We start from the raw sequence: 27966 nt of genomic DNA, 5'->3' as shown, positions 1-27966 counted from the left end.
GTTTTAAATAAAGATTGAAATTACAACGTTTGAATTGGGATTTTGAGATATTCAGAGAAGGCACAGGAAATACTGAGGTGGATTTAAAAAAAAAGAGAAAGATTAAATTAAATCTGATCAGGTCAAATTCCTGGGCAAGTGGCGAGCTATCTGCGAAGGTGTAAAAGGAACTTTTGGAAAATGTTAAAAAAAAACAGCAAGCTTTAGTAACGACTTTGAAACTGGAGCATTTTGAGATAACGAAAAAGCACTCAAACTCTCAAAGATGGACTTCATTCCAGTTATGGAGAAAAAGAAAAAGATAAAGACGCCACTTTGAAAGTAAACAAATGATTTTAAATTAACAACTTTATGGAGTTACGAACCCTCCGTGTAAAATACAAAACCTAATTTGAAGAAAGGAAAAAAAAAAGATGTAACGGACTAAATGGAAAAAGACATAACTTACTAAATACTAGTTGATGTTTGCTGTGAAAAAGATATTGGTTTAATTAGAAGAGAAAAAAAAATTGGAATAAGTAAAAAAAAACACTCTACATGGATTCGAATTTTAAATTATGAAAAAGTTTCAATGCAGTTTGAAAAGATTTCCAAAATGTCCCGAACAGTCTAAACAAGCAGGAGGGTTTTGAAGATAACGAGGAGAAAGAGAGAAATAAAAAAAAAACAGAATTGAATTTCAGTAAACAAAATTGCTATTGTATGTGTGGTCTGGTTTTAAAACAATTTAAAAAAAAAAATTCTTTGGCAAGTACTTGAATTAGAAGTTAAGAAAACATTGGAGTTTACTCTAATGATTTATGCTGTTTAACGGATTCCTAATTTCGAAGCCAGTTTTGAAGGCACAAAGACTTTTTTTTCAGATGATTACGTGAAGTCACGTAATGACATCAGGTCTTCTTACAAACCTGGAAAGGAGTTAACCCTTTCCATTGACAGCCGTTTTATACTGAACATTATTAATTTGGATTTCTTAATAGAAAAAAAAAGACTCACCTAACAGAGGAAACAAAAATAAAAACAGAACTAGCTTATGTAATAATACTTGCCTGATACAATAAAGAAATAGATATTCAATAAAACAAATTGAAGAGTTAAAAGCTAAGATAAACAGGCTGGAAGAGATAACGGGACTAGACGGATAGTGCAGTGCGCAGCCATAGCACCATCACCTCTGGCAATAGAGCCAATGTACCCCACGGTGGGTAGGTGTAGTCCACAAATCCAACCTAACGGTAAAGCAGACAGCGATGTTTGGAGGAATAGCTTTGGCCTTGGTCATAATAGGAGTTTGGGTAATATTTAAGTGGGTAAAGACACGGGCGCACGCCCTACAGATTCAGCTCGAAATGGTTCGATTATAACCTTGTCCTTCTGATTTTGCAGGGTGACAGGGACACTCGTAGAGCAAAAAAACTTAACCCCTGGTGACGACCAGGCCGTCTGTTTAAAATTACAGATAATACTTACCGGAATGGGAATACGAACGGCGCTACTCGTAATATGGATAGCCCTGCGACAGGCACGTACCCTGGGCAACACCGACGGACAGCAGAGCACGCTGGAAATAAACAACTATATGAACTATGGAGTCTTGTTTAATTTAACGGACGGAATGTGCATCCCAGCAGCCAAGGACTGGAGCAAGGACAGGACTTATTTTAATAAGAATCCTAATAAGAATAAGAGTATGTGTACAGTGCTCCACGGGTATAAGGAGCAGATGCATTAAACGGAGGGATGTCAAAGGGCCTGATGAATGTACTTTCGGCATAATTTGCGCGCCTCCGGGACAATCCCAGCAATCAGTCATCCGCAAGAAGGGAATGGGGCTGTGTGGGTATTACGAGGAGGCGGGGGCGGCTGCAATATAATTGTATGTATGTTTCTCACCCCCTCCGACACCGCGCCCCATAAGAATCACTACATTGCCCGAAGAACTGCCTTGTCCCATAACTACTAAGGGACCAGAAAATGGGATTGCAATGTACAACGAAGGGGAATTATTGTATGATAATGTTAAACATGAAATTGTGCCTGTTCTGATCAATATTTCAGGCATCCAGATGCCGGAATATTGTACCGAACAGTCAAGGAAGATGTACAATGTATTAAGTAAAGTCGTAATGCAGCAGGCTGCCGATGCCATGGGTGCCAGTAAGTTCCGGGGACAGGGGTTAGCACCCAGGGTGAAGAGGGAAATAGTAAATGATGTTGCTACCGTTTTCAATACAGGAACCTCCGTAGTGAACTCGATAGACATACAAGGGCTAAATGAGAGGGTAGAACAGCTTAAAGGGGTGATGAAGGGGTTATTGGAGAGGGTGGAGCAAAACCAGGAAGACCAGGCCAACCTAGGAAAGGAGGGGGCCGAAATCCAGTTGGATGGCATCTCAGTCCTGGAAGCTCACGCTAAAACCATCAATCACCTCATTGATAGAGAACAAGAAGATACAATAAAGCAAAGACAGGGGCAACTCTGTCATGCTTATGGTCTGTGGATGGTGGGACAGATCCGCCACAACCTCAACCAGATCCAACGCGGGGAGGTACCCGATTGGATAGACAGTTCACATTTAGCTCAGTTGGCGAACCAAAGGGGGACACTGGATAATTGTACTCTGAAGGGACTGACCCGAGTATACCCCGCAATTCCAGATTGCCAGATGGGTAGGACTACCGGGATAGGGATAGTCCTGTTGATCCCCATAGCAACGCCGGACTCAGGGCCGTTCCCCTTATACCAACTAGAGAATATCGGAGTAATACGGGAAAATGTCTCCATACGCTACTACCTGACCACCACCTCTGCCGTTCGTCGAAACAACATACTTACCGGGATTTCCCTAGCAGATTGCAAGCAAAGGGGGGAAATCACAGTATGCCCTCACCCGGTGGGACGAGGCGAACTAGACGAGTGCGGGTTTAACCGAACCAATGGGTGTGTACTAGAAATAGTGCCCGCACACATGCACTTCGCGAGGGCAGGCTACGGAGGGAGGGGAAGATACTGCGTCTCTACTACTGAGCGTTCATACCAGTATAATGACCTGCAGTGCCCTATACCGCAGCCAAACTTTTGCTTTACACCACTACGACCTGTCGCGATCGGGCAATCGCATATCACCCAGGTTAGGCGCCGGAAGTCCAAAGTTATTGAAGTAACTGATCAGCTCCATGATCATTTGCAGGATTATGACGAGCCAGAGCAGGTCCCTATCCCACATCTAACCGAAGTATTACGGGAGTTGAGGCTCAGAGTGGGTCAATCTGTAAAACTCTATCACCAGCTACAAACTAAAATCAAAGAAGATACCGAGGTAGACTTACAAAGTCAGAGTTGGTGGAGAAAGGTCTGGGACTGGGGAATAAATGTGAACATCCACCCATGGATTCGAATTATTTCACACACACTGGTCGGAATACAATTAATCTTAGCAATAACATGGGGCGTGATGGCCTGCCAGGTATGCAGGCGCCACAAACGGCAGAAACGGACCAATCACCGTTCCCTGGATATTAAACAAGTCTGTTTGATAAGGGGACGGGAGGAGCTAGCCTTTGTTAATTTGATTTGAGCAACCGGAACTCCTGAAACCGCGTGACTGGCCAGCACGTTGAGGCAAGGAATACCGGGCCGTGCACAAATATCAGATAAAGGCAGTATTTCGGTTAAAAGGGGACTAGGGCTAGTCCCTTTACCGAAAGGGGGAATTGTTGTAGAGAGTCGAAAGATATATATAGACTTAGGCATTAGGCACCTGCTGGATATTTAGAACTCACATAAGCTTAAATGGACACACACATAAAATGGCTGCCCAGGCATTATGGGAAATCAGGTAGTCAAACTGTGAACTGTTGAACGTTCACTGACCGAGCAATAACCCTGTGAGGCCCACTGTAGGAATGCCTGGGAAGGCAGAGATAAGAAGGAAGCCATCTCCTGTGAACAAGGCCATAAACCAATTAATTCCCCAGGAAGAAAGATAAGAGGGAAACCATTTGCTGTAAACAAGGCTACAAACCAATTATTTCTCCCAGATGAAAGAACTAGGGAGAGAACATATAAAGTCATCGATCAACCCAAATTGACAATGGTTCCCTGGTTACTAGGAGAATTCTATTGGATTAAAAAACCTATATGTAATCTATAATCGTTATGTGTCCAGCCGTGATGAGCTGTGTAACTGCAGTAAGCTGTTTTGTAACTGTTGTAAAACATATAAAGGTACATGTAACTCTTTGTTCTGTGAAGAGAAACCTGGATACGGTCCTGAGTTTTTCCTTCCCGCTGAGCGTAATAAAGCTGCTTCAGCATTGGAACCGACCCTGAGTGTTGAGTGATTCTTCTAAGAAAACACTAACGCTAACAGTGTCATGGTACATCTGTCATTGAAGGTAGGCATGCAGGTACAGCAGGCAGTAAAGAAAGCAAATGGCATGCTGGCCTTCATAGCAAGGCGATTTGTGTGTAGGAGCAGGGAGGTCTTTCTGCAGTTGTACAGAACCTTGGTGAGACCACACCTTGAGTATTGTGTGCAGTTTTGGTCTCCTAATTGGAGGAAGGACATTCTTGCTATTGAGGGAGTGCAGCGAAGGTTCACCAGACTGATTCCCGGGATGGCAGGACTGACATATGAAGAAAGACTGGATTGACTCGGCTTGAATTGACTGGAATTTAGAAGAATGAGAGGGGATCTCAAAGAAACATATAAAATTCTGACGGGATTGGATAGGTTAGATGCAGGAAGAATGTTCCCGATGTTGGGGAAGTCCAGAACCAGGGGTCACAGTCTAAGGATAAGGGCTAGACCATTTAGGACCGAGATGAGGAGAAACTTCTTCACTCAGGCCAGTTCGTTAGATATATTCAAAAGGGAGTTAGATGTGGCCCTTATGGCTAAAGGGATCAAGGGATATGGAGAGAAAGCAGGAATGGGGTACTGAAGTTGCATGATCAGCCATGATCATATTGAATGGTGGTGCAGGCTCGAAGGGCAGAATGGCCTACTCCTGCACCTATTTTCTATGTTTCTATGTTTCTAAGCCCTCACCTGAGGGTGGACCCAGCACCAGAGAGCAGACCAGCACAGCACCCAAGGCACAGACCGCTCAACACGACTGCGTGGAAATGATCCAGCCGAGACAACCCGAACCCACCTTCCAGGCTCCAGTGGCAGGACACGGAGGAAGAAAATCAGATCCAAAGGCGACTTCCCAGCTTTGGTGGCAGAACCCGGGGAGAAGAGGATCACCACAGTCAACAACGTAGAAGGAGGAAAGATGGCGCCCAAACCACGAGGTGACGCAATGACGAAAAAGATGGCGGCCAGACCACGAGGTGCAGTGCTGATGGAGCAACACGTGGCACCAAACGAAGAAGAGGATTGGGGTAAAAATAGCAAGGCTCTCTTAAAGGAGGCCTGCAACCCACCACACTTAAAGGGACAGTTCCACACTCTCAATGTAAGAGCAATCGTGAGTTAGATGTAAAATGTGCAATTGATGATCAGAGTTGTGTACATGCAATAAGCAAAGAAAAATCGCGCAATCACGATTGGAGCTACAGGTTATTTACTATGAGTAATGAAATGTTGCGCGATGTAGGATTTCAACTGCATACAGTCAATGCAGCGGGCAGACACCCACCAGGAGCACACAGGTCCAGCGAACTACCCAATGTAGTAGCTTGCGTCCCTGGGACCAGAGACCAGAGTTATGCACCATGGAGTGTGGCCACAAGCAGCCAATATATAGAAGCTGCAGAGCAAGCGCTCTCAGGAGGGCTACGGCATCGGCTCCACCTCTCAGGCACCCAATGGCATCAACCGCCACGAGCCTGAAAGAGCAAACCGCGCAAAGGCGCAGCCCCCAGACCCTATTGCGACCAAAGCTACACCTGGGAACGAAGGGTCACCCGCAACGGTTCTCCCAAATGGGACCAGGACCAGCCAGGATCCCAAACCAAATAACACCCATCATCGACCTCAACTCCATTCTCTGTGCACTGCCAGATGACTGCTCCTCAGGGAGCAGCAGCAACCCGGGGTGCAAGGAGTGGACAGGGAGGTCACAGGTATCTGTGAACCTGCCCGTCGATAGGAGCAATGGCAAAGGCCTCGAGAGCAGGCAACTTGAGCCAACGGGATTCCCACTGCCAGCACTGGGCACCGCGCCGCCACCAGACTACCTGGACACCATCCAGCATTTCTGCTACCAGTTTGATTCCAAGTATATATTAAGTATGTACCTCACCAGTCAAATGTACTTGCCTCACAACTGTACAACAAATGTAATGATGTAAATGCAATTTTTTTTTCTGGATTTGAATGTAGATGAATGTAATGAGCTACCGGCATAATCTATATGTGAGAGGTCGGGGGCGGGGGGGGGGGGAGGCGGGGGGGAGAGAATGGAATGGTCATGGACGCACAAACAGAAACCACCAGCATCTCCACTGCCAACGAAATGCCACCTACTCACCCAAGATGGAAACGAACCTCCAAGGGTCAACCAGATAGAGCTAAGCCCAGAGCACAGTCAATGCATGAAGACGATTTGTACTAAAGGCTTGATGTCATGTATCCTACATGGTTACTACTTGTACTATTGCAAGGTGTGCCAACAGGGGGCACCTCAATGGGAGACTTGTAGGTTACCTGCACAGAGGTGCCAGGCCTAGTATAAAAGTCAGACCACCAGGTGTGATCCTCACTCTGGAGTTATCAATAAAGGACTGTCACTGATACGTCCTTACTATACAGTATAAATGCACACGAGGCTCATGCTTGAGAGAAGGTCAGTCTGTGACCTGTCTTTTATTCCTTAGCACTCAAGTGATGAAAGTGGGTGGAGCTTCCCCTTTTATACCTGAAGGTCCAGGTTAGGAGTGTCTCCCACAAGTTCACCACCTAGTGGTCATTGTTCTCACAGTGTACAACTTAGGTCAGATTATATATGGGTTACAATGCTGGTTGAATACATGACAGTCACTAAAGTTCAAGTACAACACATTACCTCGTGGAGTCATTATCAGAGCATTCAAAGACATAACATTTACCATTGAGGTTAGACCTGCCTCCATCCAGCAGTCTTTTCCCCTGCTGCAGTGGACTCCCGCCCGGATCAATCTGGCGGCTTGGCGAGCGGGTGGACACTTATACACGCTGCACGCCAGCGGATGTCAGCGGGCGGTCCCCAGCGGTCTTCCCTCCCCGCCGGCGGGAGGCCTCCACCAAACTCGCTCGGAGGGGAGACCGCCCAGAAAACTCGGCGGCAGTAAGTCCACCAATTTCATCCCCCGTGAAACTACTGGATTGTTGGAAAAACTCATGTAGTTCAGTAATGTTCTTTAGGGAAGGAAATCTGCCATCCTTACCTGGTCTGGCCTATATGTGACTCCGGACTCCAAACCAAAGCAATGTGGTTGACTCTTAACTGCCCTCTGTGGTTCAAGAAGGCAGCTCACCACCATCTTCCAAGGGAAATTAGGGTTGGGCAATAAATATCGGCCATGCCAGCAATGCCCACTTCCCATGAACGAATAAAAAAAAAGATCCTGCTTAAAAGGAAAGGATTGAATACAAGCATCAGGTGAATGTATTCCCACCTATCTATTTTCTTACTTTTCTCCATGTTCGGTGTCCACTGCCTCTCCTTATTATAAAAAGCTCCAACACATCTTCATTACAACAGTGACTACACTCCAAAAGTACTTCATTGGCTGTAAAGCGCTTTGAGACATCCGATGGTCATGAAAGCTGCTATATAAATAATTCTTCCTTCCTTCACATGAGGATTGCTGTGTAAATGCTTCATGTTGTTAGATTTGGACTCGAAGCTTAGAAATTATTTTATTTTTAAATTGTTGAGGTGTTCTTATTTTACTACCTTTGCGTTCTCTGAGTTTTTAATATTTGTTCCTGGTATGTGGGCGTCGCTGGCAAAGCATGATGAACCACCTTCTTGAACCACTGCAGTCCATGTGGTGAAGGTACTCCCACAGTGCTGATAGGGAGGGAGTTCCAGGATTTTGACCCAGCAGGGAAGAAGGATCGGCAATATACTTCCAAGTCAGGATGGTGTGGAACTTGGAGGGGAACTTGCAGGTGGTGGTGTTCCCATGCGCCTGTTGCCCTTGTCCTTCTGGGGGGCAGAGGTCACGGGTCTGGGAGGTGCTGTCAAAGAAGCCTTGGCGAGTTGCTGCAGTTAATCTTGTAGATGGTACACATTGCAGTCACAGTGCACTCGTGGTGGAGTGAGTGAATGTTGAAGCTGGTGGATGGAGAGCCAATCAAGCGGGCTGCTTTGTCCTCGATGGTGTCAAGCTTCTTGAGTGTTGTTGGAGCTGCACTTATCCAGGCAAGTGGAGAGTATTCCATCACACTCCTGACTTGTGCCTTGTAGATGGTGGAAAGGCTTTGGTGAGTCAGGAGGTGAGATAGGGCTGATTATCATTTTCTACAGTGGCAGAAACTGCCCGGTGGTGGATTGGCTGCCCATTATGCACCCATCCCGATTTTCCTTTCCACTGAAGACACTGAGCTTAGGTGTGCATCGGAAAGCCGATTCACGACTGTTCATTTTACGCCACTGCCAAAAGTTAAAGTCAGCCCTAATGTCAGTCCTAATTTCTTTCCAAAATATTAGTGTGCAAAGTGTGTTAAAAAGACAAGCCTGAAGGCTTTGTGCCTCAATGCGAGGAGTATTCGGAATAAGGTGGACAAATTAACTGCACAGGCAGCAATTAATGAATATGATATAATTGGCATCACGGAGACATGGCTCCAGGGTGACCAAGGCTGAGAACTCAACATCCAAGGGCATCCAACATTCAGAAGGATAGACAGAAAGGAAAAGGAGGTGGGGTAACGTTGCTGATTAAAGAAGAAATTAAAGCAACAGTAAGGAAGGACATTATCTTGGATGATGTGGAATCTGTATGGGTGGAGCTTCGGAATACCAAGGGGCAGAAAACGTTAGTGAGAGTTGTGTACAGACCACCACACAGTAGTAGTGAGGTTGGGGACAGCAGTTGGGGAAATAAGGGATGTGTGCAATAAAGGTACAGCAGTTATCATGGGCGACTTTAATCTACATATAGATTGGGCTAACCAAACTGGTAGCAATACGGTGGAGGAGGATTTTCTGGAGTGTATAAGGGATGGTTTTCTGGACCAATATTTCGAGGGACCAACTAGAGGGCTGGCCATCCTAGATTGGGTGATGTGTAATGAGAAAGGACTAATTAGCAATCTTGTTGTACGAGGCCCCTTGGGGAAGAGTGACCATAGTATGGTAGAATTCTTTATTAAGATGAAGAGTGACACAGCTAAATCAGAGATTAGGGTCCTGAACTTAAGGACAGGTAACTTCGATTGAATGAGACGTGAATTGGCTAGAATAGACTGGCAAATGATACTTAAAGGGTTGACGGTGGATAGGCAATGGCAAACATTTAAAGATCACATGGATGAACTTCAACAATTGTACATCCCTGTCTGGAGTAAAAATAAAACGGGGAAGGTGGCTCAACCGTGGCTAACAAGGGGAATTAAGGTTTGTGTTAAATCCAAGGAAGAGGCATATAAATTGGCCAGAAAAAGCAGCAAACCTGAGGACTGGGAGAAATTTAGAATTCAGCAGAGGAGGACAAAAGGTTTAACTTGGAGGGGGAAAATAGAGTATGAGAGGAAGCTTGCCAGGAATATAACAACTGACTGCAAAAGCTTCTATAGATATGTAAAGAGAAAAAGATTAGTGAAGACAAACATAGGTCCCTTGCAGTTAGATTCAGGTGAATTTATAATGGGGAACAAAAAAATGGCAGACCAGTTGAACAACTACTTTGGTTCTGTCTTTACTAAGGAAAACACAAATAATCTTCCGGAAGTATGAGGGGACGGAGGGTCTAGTGAGAAGGAGGAACTAAAGGATATCCTTATTAAACGAGAAATTGTGTTAGGGAAATTGATGGAATTGAAGGTGGATAGATTCCTGGGGCCTGATAGTCTGCATCACAGAGTACTTAAGGAAGTGGCCCTAGAAATAGTGGATGCATTGGTGATCATTTTCCAACAGACTATCGACTCAGGATCAGTTCCGATGGACTGGAGGGTCGCTAATGTAACACCACTTTTTTAAAAAGAGGTAGAGAGAAAACGTGTAATTATAGACTTGTTAGTCTGACATCAGTAGTGGGGAAAATGTTGGAATCAATTATTAAAGGTGAAATAACAGCGCATTTGGAAAGCAGTGATAGGATCGGTCCAAGTCAACATGTATTTATGAAAGGGAAATGATGCTTGACAAATCTTCTGGAATTTTTTGAGGATGCAAGTAGTAGAGTGACAAGGGAGAACTAGTAGATGTGGTGTATTTGGACTTTCAAAAGGAATTTGACAAGGTCCCACACAAGAGATTAGTGTGCAAAATTAAAGCACATGGTATTGGGGTAATGTACTGACATGGATAGAGAACTGGTTAGCAGACAGGAAGCAAAGAGTCAGGATAAACGGGTCCTTTTCACAATGGCAGGCAGTGACTAATGGAGTGCCGCAGGGCTCAGTGCTGGGACCCCAGCTCTTTACAATATACATTAATGATTTAGATGAAGGAATTGAGTGTAATATCTCCAAGTTTGCAGATGACACTAAACTGGGTGGATGTGTGAGCTGCGAGGAGGATGCTAAGAGGCTGCAGGGTGACTTGGACAGGTTAGGTGAGTGGGCAAATGCATGACAGATGCAGCATAATGTGGAGAAATGTGAGGTTATCCACTTTGGGGGCAAAAACACAAAGGCAGAATATTATCTGAATGGTGGCAGATTAGGAAAAGGGGAGGTGATACGAGACCTGGGTGTCATGGTTCATCAATCATTGAAAGTTGGCATGCAGGTACAGCAGGCGGTGAAGAAGGCAAATGGTATGTTGGTCTTCATAGCTAGGGGTTTTGAGTATAGGAGCAGGGAGGTCTTACTGCACTTGTACAGGGTCTTGGTGAGGCCTCACCTGGAATATTGTGTTCAGTTTTGGTCTCCTAATCTGAGGAAGGACGTTCTTGCTATTGAGGGAGTGCAGCAAAGGTTCACCAGACTGATTCCCGGGATAGCTGGACTGACATATGAGGAGAGACTGGATCGACTGGGCCTGTATTCACAGGAGTTTAGAAGGATGAGAGGGGATCTCATAGAAACATATAAAATTCTGATGGGACTGGACAGGTTAGATGCGGGAAGAATGTTCCCGCTGTTGGGGAAGTCCAGAACTAGGGGACACAGTTTAACAATAAGTGGTGAGCCATTTAGGACTGAGATGAGGAGAAACGTCTTCACTCAGAGAGTTGTTAACCTGTGGAATTCCCTGCCGCAGAGAGTTGTTGATGCCACTTCATTGGATATATTCAACAGGGAGTTAGATATGGCCCTTACGGCTAAAGGGATCATGGGGTATGGAGAGAAAGCAGGCAAGGGGTACTGAGGTGAATGATCGGCCATGATCTTATTGAATGGCGGTGCAGGCTCGAAGGGCGGAATGGCCTACTCCTGCACTTATTTTCTGTGTTTCTATTAACCATTTCCTTGCTGTTGTATTCCCTGCTGTTTTTCAATTCACTGGGAATGATATTCCCATTGGTCCTGGCAGGTAGTTATACTGCTGCCAGTTGCAAGGCAATATTGCCGCTGGTCGCTGCATCAGTAGTAAGTTCCCAGCAGGTTCTCTCTGAACACCACCAGTAAGGACCATCTCCATTTATTGCTGTGGGCATGTAGCCCCTGTTGTGAGAGATATGCATGACCTCTTATTGAACTGGTTTGAAGTGTTCTGGCAATTCCTTGAAGCAACATTGAAAATCTATTCACAAAGATTTCCTCTATTTCTAGCAGAGTTGTAAACATGTTCAAACTGAATGCATTTATGATTTGACTATGCAGAACAAATCTTCCTTTGTGATCTTTTCCCTATTTTGTTCGTAAAGATATGAGGCCAGACTTTCCACATTGAAAAATAGCTCCGTTTTTTGGTGCTATTTGCAAATAACGGACGATTTTCTATGCCGAAATAGCGCTAAAAAAATAAGGCATAAGCTTCGCCAAAAGTTTAAAATTTTTTAACGTAGCCTTAAAATGACACAATTTTTAAGGACGGAGCTAAATTTGTTTGCCTTAAAAATAACGCGCGTTCTGCACATGCCCAACACAGCATATACTTGAGGCTCTAAAGTTAAAATGCAGGCAGGGAGACTACTCTGACCAAAACATTCGTTATTATCTGCTTTGATGCTGGTGAATGGATATTTTGGCATCTTTTCGTGAAACATTTTCTGTAAAATAAACATGGCCTGACCACATAGAGTTTTGAGTTCAATCTCTCTCTGTCCCGTTTCATTCTTTCTCTGTCTCCTTCCATTCTCTCTCTTTCTCTCGCTCTGTCTCGTTTCATTCTCCTCTCTCTTTCTCTCCCGAAACCTCTTTAACAAGTCTGCCTCGGTTGGAAATGAGACTGAAATGTCCGTGTAGTTTCATGTCCTTGGTCTGCTGCTCTTTAGCTACCCGCTGCCAGTGGCAGTGTTGCCTCCCCGATCGGGTACTGAGGCCAGTTACGGCCAGTGTGCCTGCTTTGAGAAGGAGGGCAGGGAAATTGTTGCATTGCAGTGTGGCTGACAGTGCAGGCTGAAGAATAAAACAACATTAACGAAAAGTTTGCATTTTTGAAATTGCTGCTTCATAGTCAAAGTCGTCCTTTAACTTTTAAAACCTCAAGGGGCCGAATTTGGTCAAGGCTTCCGCCCGCCCAAAGTGCAGCCGATGGCTGCCGAGGAAACCCTGCCGACGTCCCTCGAAGGTCGTCGGGCGGAAAATCCACGACGTTCGCCGCCAATCTGGGCGGCAGCAGGTGGGAGGTCTCATTCTCGGCGGCAGAGGCGCTTGCCGCCCAAGTGCCGCCGAGGATGGAGTCAGGCCCATCGAGGGTTGAAAAGCTGAAAATGAAAATCAGCAGGTAAAAATAAAAAAAACTATCAGAAGACCTTCAGTGGACCCCATCCAGGTAAGTCGCTGTTTAAAAAAAAAACGTTCTCTTACCTTTTTGGCGGAATCTTCAGACTTATTGTTGGGGACAGACCAGCCTCCTCACAGCGGTCCACCCCCCGTTCTGCCGCCGAGTCCCGCCGATTCCCGCCCACATCAATACGGGAGCTCGGCAGGCAGGAGGTCAGTTGCGGCAGTGGGCGACATTCCTGTCATGGTAGTCATATTGTGGCTGGCGCCTGCTCTTGACAATTTCTTTCATGGTGGGGTGTATAAGGGATAGCCAGGTTTTGAGCGTCCTTTTCATTAGCAGCTCTGCGGGTGGAACCCCTGTGAGCGAGTGTGGTCGGGATCTATAGGCCAACAGGAGGTGTGATAAGCGGGTTTGTAGGGAACCCCCCTTGGAATCTGAGCATCCCCTGTTTGATTATCTGCACTGCTTGTTCTGCTTGGCCGTTTGAGGCCGGCTTGAACGGCACCGTTCTGACATGGTTAATTCCATTGCCTGCCATGAAGTCCTGGAATTCAGTGCTTGTGAAGCATGGGCCATTGTCGCTGACCAAGACATCCGTTAGACTGTGGGCGGCGAACATTGCCCGTAGACTTTCTACCGTGGCAGAGGATGTGCTTGAATTTAATATGACACACTCGATCCATTTGGAGTAGGCGTCTACTACAACCAAAAACATTTTTCCCATGAAAGGACCTGCGTAGTCCACATGGTGCCAGGGGCTAAGGGGGGCTTCCCTGGGTGCATTGCCCAGCTGGGCACACGTGTTGCACCTGCGAACACAAAGTTCCAGATCTGCGTCTATCCCTGGCCACCAAACGTGTGACCTGGCAATTGCCTTCATCATGACAATGCCCGGGTGCTCATTGTAGAGTTCTCTGACGAACACCTCTCTGCCCATCTGGGGCATGACTACATGGTTTCCCCACAGTAGGCAATCGGCTTGAATCAAGAGTTCATCCCTGCGCCTGTGAAATGGTTTAAATTCCTCAGGGCATGCCTTGTACGTGGCTGCCCAGTCCCCATTCAGGACACATTTCTTGACTAGAGACAATAGCGGGTCTCTATTTGTCCAGACTTTAATCTGACGGGCTGTCACGGGTGAGCCTTCGCTTCTGAAAGCTTCAACAGCCATGACCATCTCAGCAGCATGCTCGGTAGCCCCCTCAGTGGTGGCTAGTGGGAGCCTGCTGAATGCATCGGCGCAGTTTTTGGTGCCCGGTCTGTGCCAAATTGCATAGTATTAGGCGGCTAACATGAGTGCCCACCTCTGTATGCGGGCCGATGCATTTGCATTTATGGCCTTGTTTTCGGCCAAAAGGGACGTTAGGGGTTTGTGATCTGTCCCCAGCTCAAATTTCCTGCCAAACAGGTACTGCTGCATTTTCTTTACAGCATATACGCATGCGAGCGCCTCCTTTTCTACCATCCCGTAACCCCTTTCTGCCTGGGACAGACTCCTGGAGGCATAAGCTATCGGCTGTAACTGACCCTTGACATTGACATGCTGCAACACACACCCGACACCATAGGACGACGCATCGCACATTAACACAAGTTTCTTACATGGGTCGTATAGTGTTAACAGAGTGTTGGAACAAAACAAATTGCGTGCTCTATTAAAAGCCCTTTCCTGGCTGTCCCCCCAGACCCATTCGCGACCTTTGCATAGGAGCATGTGTAGCAGCTCTAACAGCGTGCTCAATTTGGGAAGAAAGTTCCCAAAATAGTTCAGGAGCCCCAGGAACGAACGCAGCTCCGTCGTGTTACGGGGTCTGGGTGCTCTCTGGATCGCTTTCATCTTGGACGCAGTAGGGCTGATCCCGTCTGCTGCTACCCTCATCCCCAGGAATTCTACCTCTGGAGCTAGGAAGACGCACTTCGCCTTTTTCAGTCGCAGCCCTACCCGGTCCAGTCTGCGTAGCACCTCCTCCAGGTTGTGGAGGTGTTCTTCAGTATCGTAACCCGTGATGAGGATGTCGTCCTGAAAAACCACCATCCCTGGAATCAACTTGAGGAGGCTTTCCATATTTCGTTGGAAGATCGCGGCGGCCGAGCGAATCCTGAATGGACATCTGTTGTACTCAAACAACCCCTTTTGTGTCATGATGGTGGTCAGCTTCTTTGACTCACTTGCCAGCTCCTGGGTCATGTAAGCTGAGGTCAGGTCCAATTTTGAAAAAAGTTTGCCACTGAATAGCGTCGCAAAGAGGTCCTCCACTCTCGGTAGCGGGTACTGGTCTTGGAGTGACACCCGATTGATGGTGGCCTTGTCCACCACATATCCTGACCGACCAATCCACCTTGAGCACTGGCATGATTGGGCTCACCCAGTCACTGAATTCGACTGGCGAGATGATGCCTTCCCTCAGCAGGCGGTCCAATTCGCCTTCTATCTTTTCCCGCATCACGTACAGCACCGCTCTGGCCTTGTGGTGTACTGGCCTAGCGTCCGGATTTATGTGAATCATTACCTTGGCCCCCATGAAAGTGCCGATGCCGGGTTGAAATAATGAGTCAAATTTGTCCAGGATCTATGAGCATGATACTCGCTCCACAGAGGAAATTGTATTGACATCACCACATTTCCAGTTCATGACAGCAAGCCAACTCCTCCCCAGTAGTGCGGGACCATCCCCCGGGACAATCCAGAGTGGCAACCTGTTCTCCGAATCTTTGTGGGTCACGACTACCATGGCGCTGCCTCGCACCGGAATGATCTGCTTTGTGTAAGTTCGTAGTTGTGCGTCAATCGACGATAATTTTGGCCTCCTGGCCTTGGACGCCCACAACTTTTCAAACTGTTTGATACCCATCAGGGACTGTCTGGCCCCCGTGTCTAGCTCCATTGATATTGGGATGCCATTGAGGAGCACTTTCATCATTATCGGTGGCGTCCTGGTGTATGAACTGTATGCGTGCTCCACATGAACTTGCTGAACTTCAGCTTCCAGTGATTTCCCCCAGCGTTCACTTCTGCAATTTCTGCAGGTATTTTGCTCATCTATGCAAACTCTGGCTGAGTGTGTGCCTCCATGCCTCCAACATGAGCTGTTGTTTGAAACAAAAGGTCCCTTGCCAGTCGATCGTCCTTGGCTGCCCCTGTGACTGTCCTTGAGTGCGCCATTAACAGGTGTTGATGGCCCCATTACTGGCCGCATTGTCCCTTGCAATGGCGTGAATCGCTGTTCAGCTTGCTATTGTCTCTGTCGAACTTCCCCTCTAGGTTCGACTACATGTTGGGGCATGCCCGATTGCCCTTGTCTGCCTGGAGAACTGTGTGCTGCTTTAACAATGTTGAATCTCTGTCCCAACCATTCCTGAACACAGTACCTCTCGTCTGTTCTGCTAGTGGCCATGCTTGCGTGGTTTAAATCCCAGTTTCTCGTCGTTGATACGTCCCTACTATACAGTATAAATGCACACGAGGCCCATGCTTGAGAGAAGGTCAGTCTGTGACCTGTCCTTTATTCTTTAGCACTCAAGTGATGAAGGTGGGTGGAGCTTCCCCTTTTATACCTGAAGGTCCAGGTTAGGAGTGTCTCCCACCTAGTGGTCATTATTCTCACAGTGTACAACTTAGGTCAGATTATACATGGATTACAATGCTGGTTGAATACATGACACTCACAGTGGTGAATTTCGGGCCCATGGGAATGTAATTTGCGGCCTCTATGTACGAGGTGTGTATACGCCCCTAAGGGCACGGAAGTTCCGGGTTTTCGCGTGTGAAGTGCGGGCGCAAGAACCCAAAACTTGTGATCGATCTCTCTTGACAGATCCAACACATCCCCGGGAAAAGGGCATCCGCAGGCGAAGATTTGGGTTATTTGCCCCACTTCTGCCCCATGAATGCCCGTGAAATACTTACGCCTGGTAAAAGCAAGTAAAAGGCAAAAGGCATAAGGCCTGCTTTTACCAAATGTAAGAGTTTAAAAAAACATAAAAATAAAATGTTATCAATCATTTATATCTTTGAAAAAACTGTACAATAAGGTTAGATTATTTTTAGCCTCTTTAAAACATGAAAATGTATTTTTCAAAAAATTAAACATTTGTTTTAAATATTTAATTAATTTTCAATATGGAATATTTTTTTTAATTTATTTCATGTGTAGATGTATTTCCCATTCAAGCTCATGGAGCTTCTGTACATACAGAATCCCCAGAAGCATGAGTGGGATCTCTTTCTTTCATTCCTTGGGCTGGCCCACATGATCCCAGGTGCACTTGTGAACTGCCTGCGCTCGAGATATGTGGGCCTCTACCTGCAGGTACCTAGAGAGGCCCAGGACCATGAATCTCTGAATCTCCCCGACCATCAGGTAAGCGGGCATTTTATTTGCGGATCAGATGCATTTTCCCACGGGAAGACTCCGGCCGCAAATTCAGGGCCATGGAGCAGAGGGGAGCATATCCACAGCATAACTAAAACCGCCTACTTCCACCTCCATAACATCGCCTGTCTCCGCCCCTTGCCTCAGCTCTAGACTTAACTACTCTAACGCCCTGGCTGGCCTCCCACATTCTACACTATGTAAACTAGAGGTGATCCAGAACTTAGCCCGTGTACTAACTCGCACCAAGTCACAATCAACCATCACCGCTCTGCTTTCTGACCTACATTGGCTCCCGGATAAACAACGCCTCCGTTGTTCTCAAAATTCTCATCCTTGTTTACAAATCACTCCATACCCTTGCCCTGCCCTATCTCTATAATCATTTTTAGCCTCACAACACAACAAGATGTCTGTGCTCCTCAAATTCTGTCCTCTTAATCATCCCTGATTATAACTGTTCAACCATCGGGTGGCCGTGCCTTCAGTTGTTTGGGCCCTAAGCTCTGGAACTCCCTCCCTAAACCTCTCCACCTCTCTACCTCTCTTTCCTCCTTTAAGACACTGCTTAAAACCTACCTCTTTAAACAAGCTTTTGATCATCTGCCTTCATTTCTTCTTTTGAGGCTTGGTGTCAAATGTATCTGTTTTGTCTTGTTAACACTGCTGTGAAGCACCTTGGGATGTTTTACTAGGTTAACATAGAAACACAGAAAATAGGTGCAGGAGTAGGCCCTTCAGCCCTTCTAGCCTGCACCGCCATTCAATGAGTTCATGGCTGAACATGCAAATTCAGTACCCCATTCCTGCTTTCTTGCCATACCCCTTGATCCCCCTAGTAGTAAGGACTTCATCTAACTTCATTTTGAATATATTTAGTGAATTGGCCTCAACTACTTTCTGTGGTAGAGAATTCCACAGGTTCACCACTCTCTGGGTGAAGAAGTTTCTCCTCATCTCGGTCCTAAATGGCTTATCCCTTATCCTTAGACTGTGACCCCTGGTTCTGGACTTCCCCAACATTGGGAACATTCTTCCTGCATCTAACCTGTCTAAACCCGTCAGAATTTTAAACGTTTCTATGAGGTCCCCTCTCATTCGTCTGAACTCCAGTGAATACAAGCCCAGTTGATCCAGTCTTTCTTGATAGGTCAGTCCCACCATCCCAGGAATCAGTCTGGTGAATCTTCGCTGCACTCCCTCAATAGCAAGAATGTCCTTCCTCAAGTTAGGAGACCAAAACTGTACACAATACTCCAGGTGTGGCCTCACCAAGGCCCTGTACAACTGTAGCAACACCTCCCTGCCCCTGTACTCAAATCCCCTTGCTATGAAGGCCAACATGCCATTTGCTTTCTTAACCGCCTGCTGTACCTGCATGCTAACCTTCAATGACTGATGTGCCATGACACCCAGGTCTCATTGCACCTCCCCTTTTCCTAATCTGTCACCATTCAGATAATAGTCTGTCTCTCTGTTTTTACCACCAAAGTGGATAACCTCACATTTATCCACATTATACATCATCTGCCATGCATTTGCCCACTCACCTAACCTATCCAAGTCACTCTGCAGCCTCATAGCATCCTCCTTGCAGCTCACACTGCCACCCAACTTCGTGTCATCCGCAAATTTGGAGATATTACATTTAATCCCCTCGTCTAAATCATTAATGTACAGTGTAAACAGCTGGGGCCCCAGCACAGAACCTTGCGGTACCCCACTAGTCACTGCCTGCCATTCTGAAAAGTACCCATTTACTCCTACTCTTTGCTTCCTGTCTGACAACCAGTTCTCAATCCACGTCAGCACACTACCCCCAATCCCATGTGCTTTAACTTTGCACATTAATCTCTTGTGTGGGACCTTGTCGAAAGTCTTCTGAAAGTCCAAATATACCACATCAACTGGTTCTCCCTTGTCCACTTTACTGGAAACATCCTCAAAAAATTACAGAAGATTTGTCAAGCATGATTTCCCTTTCACAAATCCATGCTGACTTGGACCTATCATGTCACCTTTTTCCAAATGCGCTGCTATGACATCCTTACTAATTGATTCCATCATTTTACCCACTACTGAGGTCAGGCTGACCGGTCTATAATTCCCTGTTTTCTCTCTCCCTCCTTTTTTAAAAAGTGAGGTTACATTGGCTACCCTCCATTCGATAGGAACTGATCCAGAGTCAATGGAATGTTGGAAAATGACTGTCAATGCATCCGCTATTTCCAAGGCCACCTCGTTAAGTACTCTGGGATGCAGTCCATCAGGCCCTGGGGATTTATTGGCCTTCAATCCCATCAATTTCCCCAACACAATTTCCCGACTAAATAAAAATTATTATTATTACTAATAATAAAATTGTATAACACTCTGCCAATGGGAAAAGCGCAAGCAATATATTAAAAAAATCAGAAAGGAGTACGACAGTGTAGCAAACTATCGATACGTTTGTTGATGTTGATATTCATTTATGTACCATTATACACTATTTGAGCACGGAGAAAGTGCCCCTGTGCTTAAACTAACTGCCTTTCCTCTATTTCAAGCACCACTGTGATATATTTCAGGGCCTAAGATGTCCAATGCAAACAAGGATGACTAGATGACAATCTCTCAGTAAAGATTGCTCCAGATGATTGAGTTGAAATATTCCATCTTGCTCAGAATACCATTTCACATGCAATGACATCAGTACAGACTGAGATACATACCTTTACACATGGGATGAGATCTTCCAGCCCAGTACCAAATTTGACTGGTTGGTCAACATGTACATATATAATGTGATGGCAAATATGTTTTCTGTACATAAGAGCACTGTGGAAAATAAATTATTTGTTAAATATGATTTTGATTGTGATCAATTGACAGATAGTACATCGGAAGGCACTTTTGGAATATACAATCTCCCTCAAGTGCTGTGCATCATCTATATATTCCCATCATTTCGACAGAAGAAACAAGGCAAGAAAAATGTCATCTCAATTGTGAGATTCTCCAGAGGGCCTCATTATAGGTTTAGAACACTCACAGAACTTGCATAAAGGGTCATGTTGTTCTCTCATCAATCATTTCAACCCACCTCACAATTTGAGACACAGAGAGTGCCTCCTATCACAGGCTGCTGGTTGCCATTTACACCTCCTCTGGAACCATCTTCTGTTTCTTTACATATCCCTTTACCAACCCCTTTCGCCTCGCACCATCACACCTTTTGCCCTCCACCCTACCTTCCCTTTTGATTTACCTTCCCCACCCCTCTTTTCCCCTGGCTCTATATTTGCTTAAAAACAATTAATCTCTAAGATCATCAGTTGTGATGAAAGGTCATCGACTTGAAATGTTAACTGTTCTGTCACCACAGATGCTGCCTGAATTTTCCAGCATTTGCTGTTTTTATTTCAAATTTCCAACACTAGTTTTGCTTCTGTTGAAATGTTAAAGATGTTGTGTTGTCTACAACAACTACTCAATCATCATTCTATGGTCTCTGTAGACTCTCAAGTTTAGCTTGACAGCCAATTTGTTAACTACTCCTGTCTACAACGATTCAGGCTCCTCTCCACAGTTCAGAGATGGTGTCAGAGACAATGCCTTAGAGTTTTCTGATGGTGAAATCAGGAGAGTTGTGCTGACAATCTTGAGTGGCTCTGTGACTTTCCATTTCAAGCAAGATGTATCACCGTCAAATACTCCAAGCGCAGTTATAGATGCAAAAGCAAATTCCCTTTATTCATGCCGAGCAAATTACCCCAACCTCAGAAACATCCAACTTCACCAATGCAAAATGCTGACCATATCCCACAGCAGGTAGGCTTGAGTGAGAATATAACAGTGCAGAATTAGGGAGAGTTTATGCTCATTAAGAATGAGAGTGTTTTTGATTTTTACACTTTCACACCTGAGAGAATAGCCTGAGGTAGTGGAAGGATTCACAGGCTAATTAACAGTTAGGCTTCAACATGGTATGACCATCTTTATGCCAGTTGATAAAGTGGGTAGTCTTTATGCCGTGAGGGTTTTGTTGTGTATCTGTAAAGCATGCACTCCCATGTTCCGCCACAAGGGAACGCATCCCCTGAACGGATCCCAGCATCCCTTGGGAGCACTGTATATAAGCCGGCCCCTAAGGCCTGTTATTCATTCTGGAGTGTCTTAATAATGACTGAGGTCACCCTTACTTTAACCTCCCTGTGTGCAGTCTCATCTGTGTTAGGAACACAACAACCGGCGACGAGTACACAAATCCAATGCAAAGATGCAGCAAACTGTGGGCATCCGAGAGAAGTACTTGGAGGGTGAGGACTGGGAAGCCTATGTCGAATGGTTAGACCAGTATTTTGTAGCCAACGAGCTGGACGGAGAAGGAAGCGCTGCAAAAAGGAGAGCGGTCCTCCTCACGGTCTGTGGGGCACCGATCTACAGCCTCATGAAGAATCTTCTGGCCCCGGTGAAACCCAGAGATAAGTCGTATGAGGAGTTGTGTACACAAGTTCTGGAGCATCTTAACCCGAGGGAGAATGTACTGATGGTGAGGTATCGGTTCTATACATACCAGCGATCTGAAGGTCAGGAAGTGGCAAGGTACATCGCCGAGCTAAGGTGACTTGCAGGACAATGTGAGTTTGATGGCTACCTGGAGAAAATGCTCAGAGACTTTTTTGTACTGGGCATTGGCCACGAGACCATACTACCAAAACTTTTGACTGTAGAGACACCGACCCTCAGCAAGGCCATTGCGATAGCACGGGCGTTTATGTCCACCAATGATAACACCAAACAAATCTCTTAGCACACAAGTGCTAGCAATGTTCATAAATTAACTGGAACTGTGTTTGCAAGCAGAAATGTACAGGGCAGAAACCATGAGTCTGCAACTGCCAACAGGCCTCAGGTAACCCAGATGACTCAGAGTCCGCAACAAAGGATGAATGCAAGGCAATTCACACCTTGTTGGCATTGTGGAGGCTTCCATTCAGCCTATTCATGCCGCTTCAAAGGGTATGTTTGCAAGAGCTGTGGAACAATGGGGCACCTCCGAGCTGCAAGCTCTGCAAAACCTGCTAACCATCACGTGGCAGAGGAAGATCAGTCCATGATGGATCAAAGCAATTTTAAGTCTCAGAGAGAGGAGACAGATGCTGAAGTACATGGGGTGCACACATTTTTGATGAAATATCCACCTATAATGCTAAACGTAAAATTGAATGGCTTACCCGTAGCCATGGAACTGGACACTGGTGCTAGCCAATCCACCATGAGTAAAAAGATGTTTGAGAGACTGTGGTGCAACAAGGCACTTAGACCAGCCCTGAGCCCCATCCACACGAAACTGAGAACGTACACCAAAGAGCTTATCACTGTCCTGGGCAGCGCCATGGTCAAGATCACCTACGAAGGCACGGTGCACGAACTACCACTCTGGATTGTCCCGGGTGATGTCCCCACACTGCTTGGAAGGAGCTGGCTAGGCAAAATCTGCTGGAACTGGGATGACACCCGAGCGCTATCACATGTCGAGGCGGCCTCATGTACACAGGTTCTTAACAAATTTCCTTCCCTTTATGAGCCAGGCATTGGAAACTTTTCCAGGATGAAGGTGCGGATCCACTTGGTCCCAGAGGCATGACCCATTCACCACAAGGCGCGAGTGGTACCTCACATGATGAGGGAGAGAGTGGAAATCGAGCTGGACAGGCTGCAACGCGAGGGCATCGTCTCCCCAGTGGAATTCAGCGAGTGGGCCAGCCCGATTGTTCCAGTACTCAAAAGTGATGGCACGGTCAGGAGTTGTGGTGATTATAAATTAACTATTAATCGTTTCTCGCTACAGGACCAATACCCGCTACCTAAGGCAGACGACCTATTTGCGACGCTGGCAGGAGGCAAGACGTTCACCAAGCTCGACCTGACTTCGGCCTACATGACGCAGGAGCTGGAGGAGTCTTCGAAGGGCCTCACCTGCATCAATACACACAAGGGACTGTTTATCTACAACAGATGCCTGTTTGGAATTCGGTCGGCTGCAGCAATCTTCCAGAGAAACATGGAGAGCCTACTCAAGTTGGTACCATGCATGGTGCTTTTTCAGGACGACATATTGGTCACGGGTCGGGACACCGTCGAGCACCTACAAAACCTAGAGGAGGTCCCCCAGCGAGTGGATCGCACAGGGCTGCGACTGAAGAGGTTGAAATGCGTCTTCATGGCAACAGAAGTGGAGTTTTTGGGGTGAAAAATCGCGGTGGACGGCATTCGGCCCACAGATGCCAAAATAGAGGCAATCAGGAACGCGCCCAGGCCACAGAACGTCATGGAGCTGCGGTCGTTCCTGGGACTTCTCAACTATTTTGGTAACTTCCTACCGGGGTTAAGCACCCTTTTAGAGCCCCTACATGTGTTATTGCGTAAAGGTGAGAAATGGGTATGGGGAAAAATACCAAGTAATTGCTTTTGAGAAAGCCAGAAACATTTTATGCTCCAACAAGCTGCATGTATTGTATAACCCATGTAAAAGACTCATGCTAGCATGTGATGCGTCGTCGTATGGAGTCGGGTGTGTATTACAACAAGCTAACATTGCAGGGAAGTTGCAACCTGTCGTGTATGCTTCCAGGAGCCTGTCTAAGGCCGAGAGGGCCTACAGCATGATTGCGAAAGAGGCATTAGCGTGTGTGTTCGGGGTAAAGAAAAGGCATCAGTACCAGTTTGGCCTCAAATTTGAGCTGGAAACCGATTACAAGCCCCTCATATCCCTGTTCGCTGAAAACAAGGGGATGAATACTAATGCCTCAGCCCGCATACAAAGGTGGGCATTCGCGCTATCAGCGTATAACTATACCATCCACCACATGCAGGCACCGAGAACTGTGCGGATGTTCTCAGTCGGCTATCAGTGGCCACCACGGGGGGTGGAAATGGTGCAGCCTGCAAACTTGTTAATGGTGGCGCAGCCCGCAGACTTGTTGATGGACATGGAAGCGTTTGAAAATGATAAATCACCTGTCACGTACCGCCAGATTAGGTCTTGGACCAGCCAAGATCCTCTGCTGTCCCCAGTAAAAAACTGTGTACTGCATGGGAGCTGGGTCAGCATCCCTGGAAGTGTTTAAACTAATATGGCAGGGGGATGGGAACCTATGCAGCGAGACAGGGTGATGTAATATGGAGTCAGAAACAGATGGTAGAAAGGTAAAAAGCAACAGTGGAAGGCCGAGTAAACAAAGGCAAGAAACAAAAAGGGCCACACTACATCATAATTCTAAAAGGACAAAGGGTGTTAAAAATACAAGCCTGAAGGCTTTGTGTCTTAATGCAAGGAGTATTCGTAATAAGGTGGATGAATTAACTGTGCAAATAGATGTTAACAGATATGATGTGATTGGGATTACAGAGACGTGGCTCCAGGATGATCAGGGCTGGGAACTCAACATCCAAGGGTATTCAACGTTCAGGAAGGATAGAATAACAGGAAAAGGAGGTGGGGTAGCATTGCTGGTTAAAGAGGAGATTAATGCAATAGTTAGGAAAGACATTAGCTTGGATGATGTGGAATCTATATGGGTACAGCTGCAGAACACCAAAGGGAGTTGTGTACAGACCTCCAAACACTAGTAGTGATGTTGTGGAGGGCATCAAACAGGAAATTAGGGGTGCATGCAATAAGGGTGCAGCAGTTATCATGGTGACTTTAATATGCATTTAAATTGGGCTAACCAAACTGGAAGCAATACGGTGGAGGAGGATTTCCTTGAGTGCATAAGGGATGGTTTTCTAGACCAATATGTCGAGGAACCAACTAGGGGGAAGGCCATCTTAGACTGGGTGTTGTGTAATGGGAGAGGATTAATTAGCAATCTCGTTGTGCGAGGCCCTTTGGGGAAGAGTGACCATAATGTGGTGGAATTCTACATTAGGATGGCGAATGAAACAGTTAATTCAGAGACCATGGTCCAGAACTTAAAGAAGGGTAACTTTGAAGGTATGAGGCGTAAATTGGCTAGGATAGATTGGCAAATGATACTTAAGGGGTTGACAGTGGATGGGCAATGGCAGACATTTAGAGACCACATGGATGAACTACAACAATTGTACATTCCTGTCTGGCGTAAAAATAAAAAAGGGAAGGTGGCTCAACCGTGGCTATCAAGGGAAATTTTAATAATTGATTCCATCATTTTACCCACTACCGATGTCAGGCTGACCGGTCCATAATTCCCTGTTTTCTCTCTCCCTCCTTTTTTAAAAAGTGGGCTTACATTGGCGACCCTCCACTCCATAGGAACTGATCCAGAGTCTGTGGAATGTTGGAAAATGACTGTCAATGCATCCGCTATTTCCAAGGCCACCTCCTTAAGTACTCTGTGATGCAGTCCATCAGGCCCTGGGGATTTATCGGCCTTCAATCCCATCAATTTCCCCAACACAATTTCCCGACGAATAAGGATTTCCCTCAGTTCCTCCTTCTTACTAGATCCTCTGACCCCTTTTATATCCAGAAGGTTGTTTGTGTCCTCCTTAGTGAATACTGAACCAAAGTACTTGTTCAATTGGTCTGCCATTTCTTTGTTCCCTGTTATGACTTCCCCTGATTCTGACTGCAGGGGACCTACGTTTGGAAAGAGGTGACATGATAGGTCCAAGTCAGCATGGATTTGTGAAAGGGAAATCATGCTTGACAAATCTGGAATTTTTTGAGGATGTTTCCAGTAGAGTGGACAAGGGAGAACCAGTTGATGTGGTGTAATTGGACAAGGTCCCACACAAGAGATTAATGTGCAAATTTAAAGCACATGGGATTGGGGGTAGTGTGCTGACGTGGATTGAGAACTGGTTGTCAGACAGGAAGCAAAGAGTAGGAGTAAATGGGTACTTTTCAGAATGGCAGGCAGTGACTAGTGGGGTACCGCAAGGTTCTGTGCTGGGGCCCCAGCTGTTTACATTGTACATTAATGATTTAGACAAGGGGATTAAATGTAGTATCTCCAAATTTGCGGATGACACAAAGTTGGGTGGCAGTGTGAGCTGCGAGGAGGATGCTATGAGGCTGCAGAGTGACTTGGATAGGTTAGGTGAGTGGGCAAATGCATGGCAGATGAAGTATAATGTGGATAAATGTGAGGTTATCCACTTTGGTGGTAAAAACAGAGAGACAGACTATTATCTGAATGGTGACAGATTAGGAAAAGGGGAGGTGCAACGAGACCTGGGTGTCATAGTACATCAGTCATTGAAGGTTGGCATGCAGGTATAGCAGGCGGTTAAGAAAGCAAATGGCATGTTGGCCTTCATAGCGAGGGGATTTGAGTACAGGGGCAGGGAGGTGTTACAACAGTTGTGCAGGACCTTGGTGAGGCCACACCTGGAGTATTGTGTACAGTTTTGGTCTCCTAACTCGAGGAAGGACATTTTGAGGGAGTGCAGCGAAAGTTCACCAGACTGATTCCCGGGATGGTGGGACTGACATATCAAGAAAGACTGGATCAACTGGGCTTGTATTCACTGGAGTTCAGAAGAATGAGAGGGGACCTCATAGAAACGTTTAAAATTCTGACGGGGTTAGACAGGTTAGATGCAGGAAGAATGTTCCCAATGTTGGGGAAGTCCAGAACCAGGGGACACAGTCTAAGGATAAGGGGGAAGCCATTTAGGACCGAGATGAGGAGGAATTTCTTCACCCAGAGAGTGGTGAACCTGTGGAATTCTCTACCACAGAAAGTTGTTGAGGCCAATTCACTAAATATATTCAAAAACGAGTTAGATGTAGTCCTTACTACTAGGGAGATCAAGGGGTATGGTGAGAAAGCAGGAATGGGGTACTGAAGTTGCATGTTCAGCCATGAACTCATTGAATGGTGGTGCAGGCTCAAAGGGCCAAATGGCCTACTCCTGCACCTATTTTCTGTGTTTCTATGTCTATGAAATGGAAGAGCTAATCAAGCCGTTCCAGCAACGAAAGGACAAGCTGTCCATTCAGGCAGACTGCCTGTTGTGGGGTAACCGCATAGTACTAGCCAAAAAGGGGCAGGGAGACGCTCATCTTTGATCTCCACAGCACTCTCCCGTGTATAGTAATGATGAAAGCGATAACCAGATCCCAAGTGTGGTGGCCCGGTATCGACTCTGACTTAGAGTCCTGTTTACGGCAATGCAGCGTGTATGCTCAGTTGAGCAACGTGCCCAGAGAGGCACCACTAAGTTTGTGGTGCTGGCTCTCCAGATCATGGTCGAGGATCCATGTCGACTATACGGGCTCTCGGTAAAATATTCCTGGTGGTGGTGGATGCTTTTTCAAAATGGATTGATTGTGAAATAATTTCGGGAAGCACCATTGAAAGCCTGAGGGCCATGTTTGCCACCCACGGCCTGCCTGACATTCTGGTTAGTGACAACGGGCCATGTTTCACCAGTGCTGAATTTAAGAATTCTTGACCTGCAATGGAATCAAACATGTCACCTCGGCTCCATTTAAACCAACCTCCAATGGGCAGACAGAGCCTCAGACGCGTCATAGAAGGCTCACTCCAAACCCGCCTGTTCCGAGTACTGCTCAGCTACCGCACGAGACCCCACTCGCTCACAGGGGTGC

This window comes from Pristiophorus japonicus, chromosome 1 (genome assembly GCF_044704955.1).
Source record: "Pristiophorus japonicus isolate sPriJap1 chromosome 1, sPriJap1.hap1, whole genome shotgun sequence".
Classification (NCBI taxonomy): Eukaryota; Metazoa; Chordata; class Chondrichthyes; family Pristiophoridae; genus Pristiophorus; species Pristiophorus japonicus.
Note: the sequence above shows the minus strand (reverse complement) of the source record.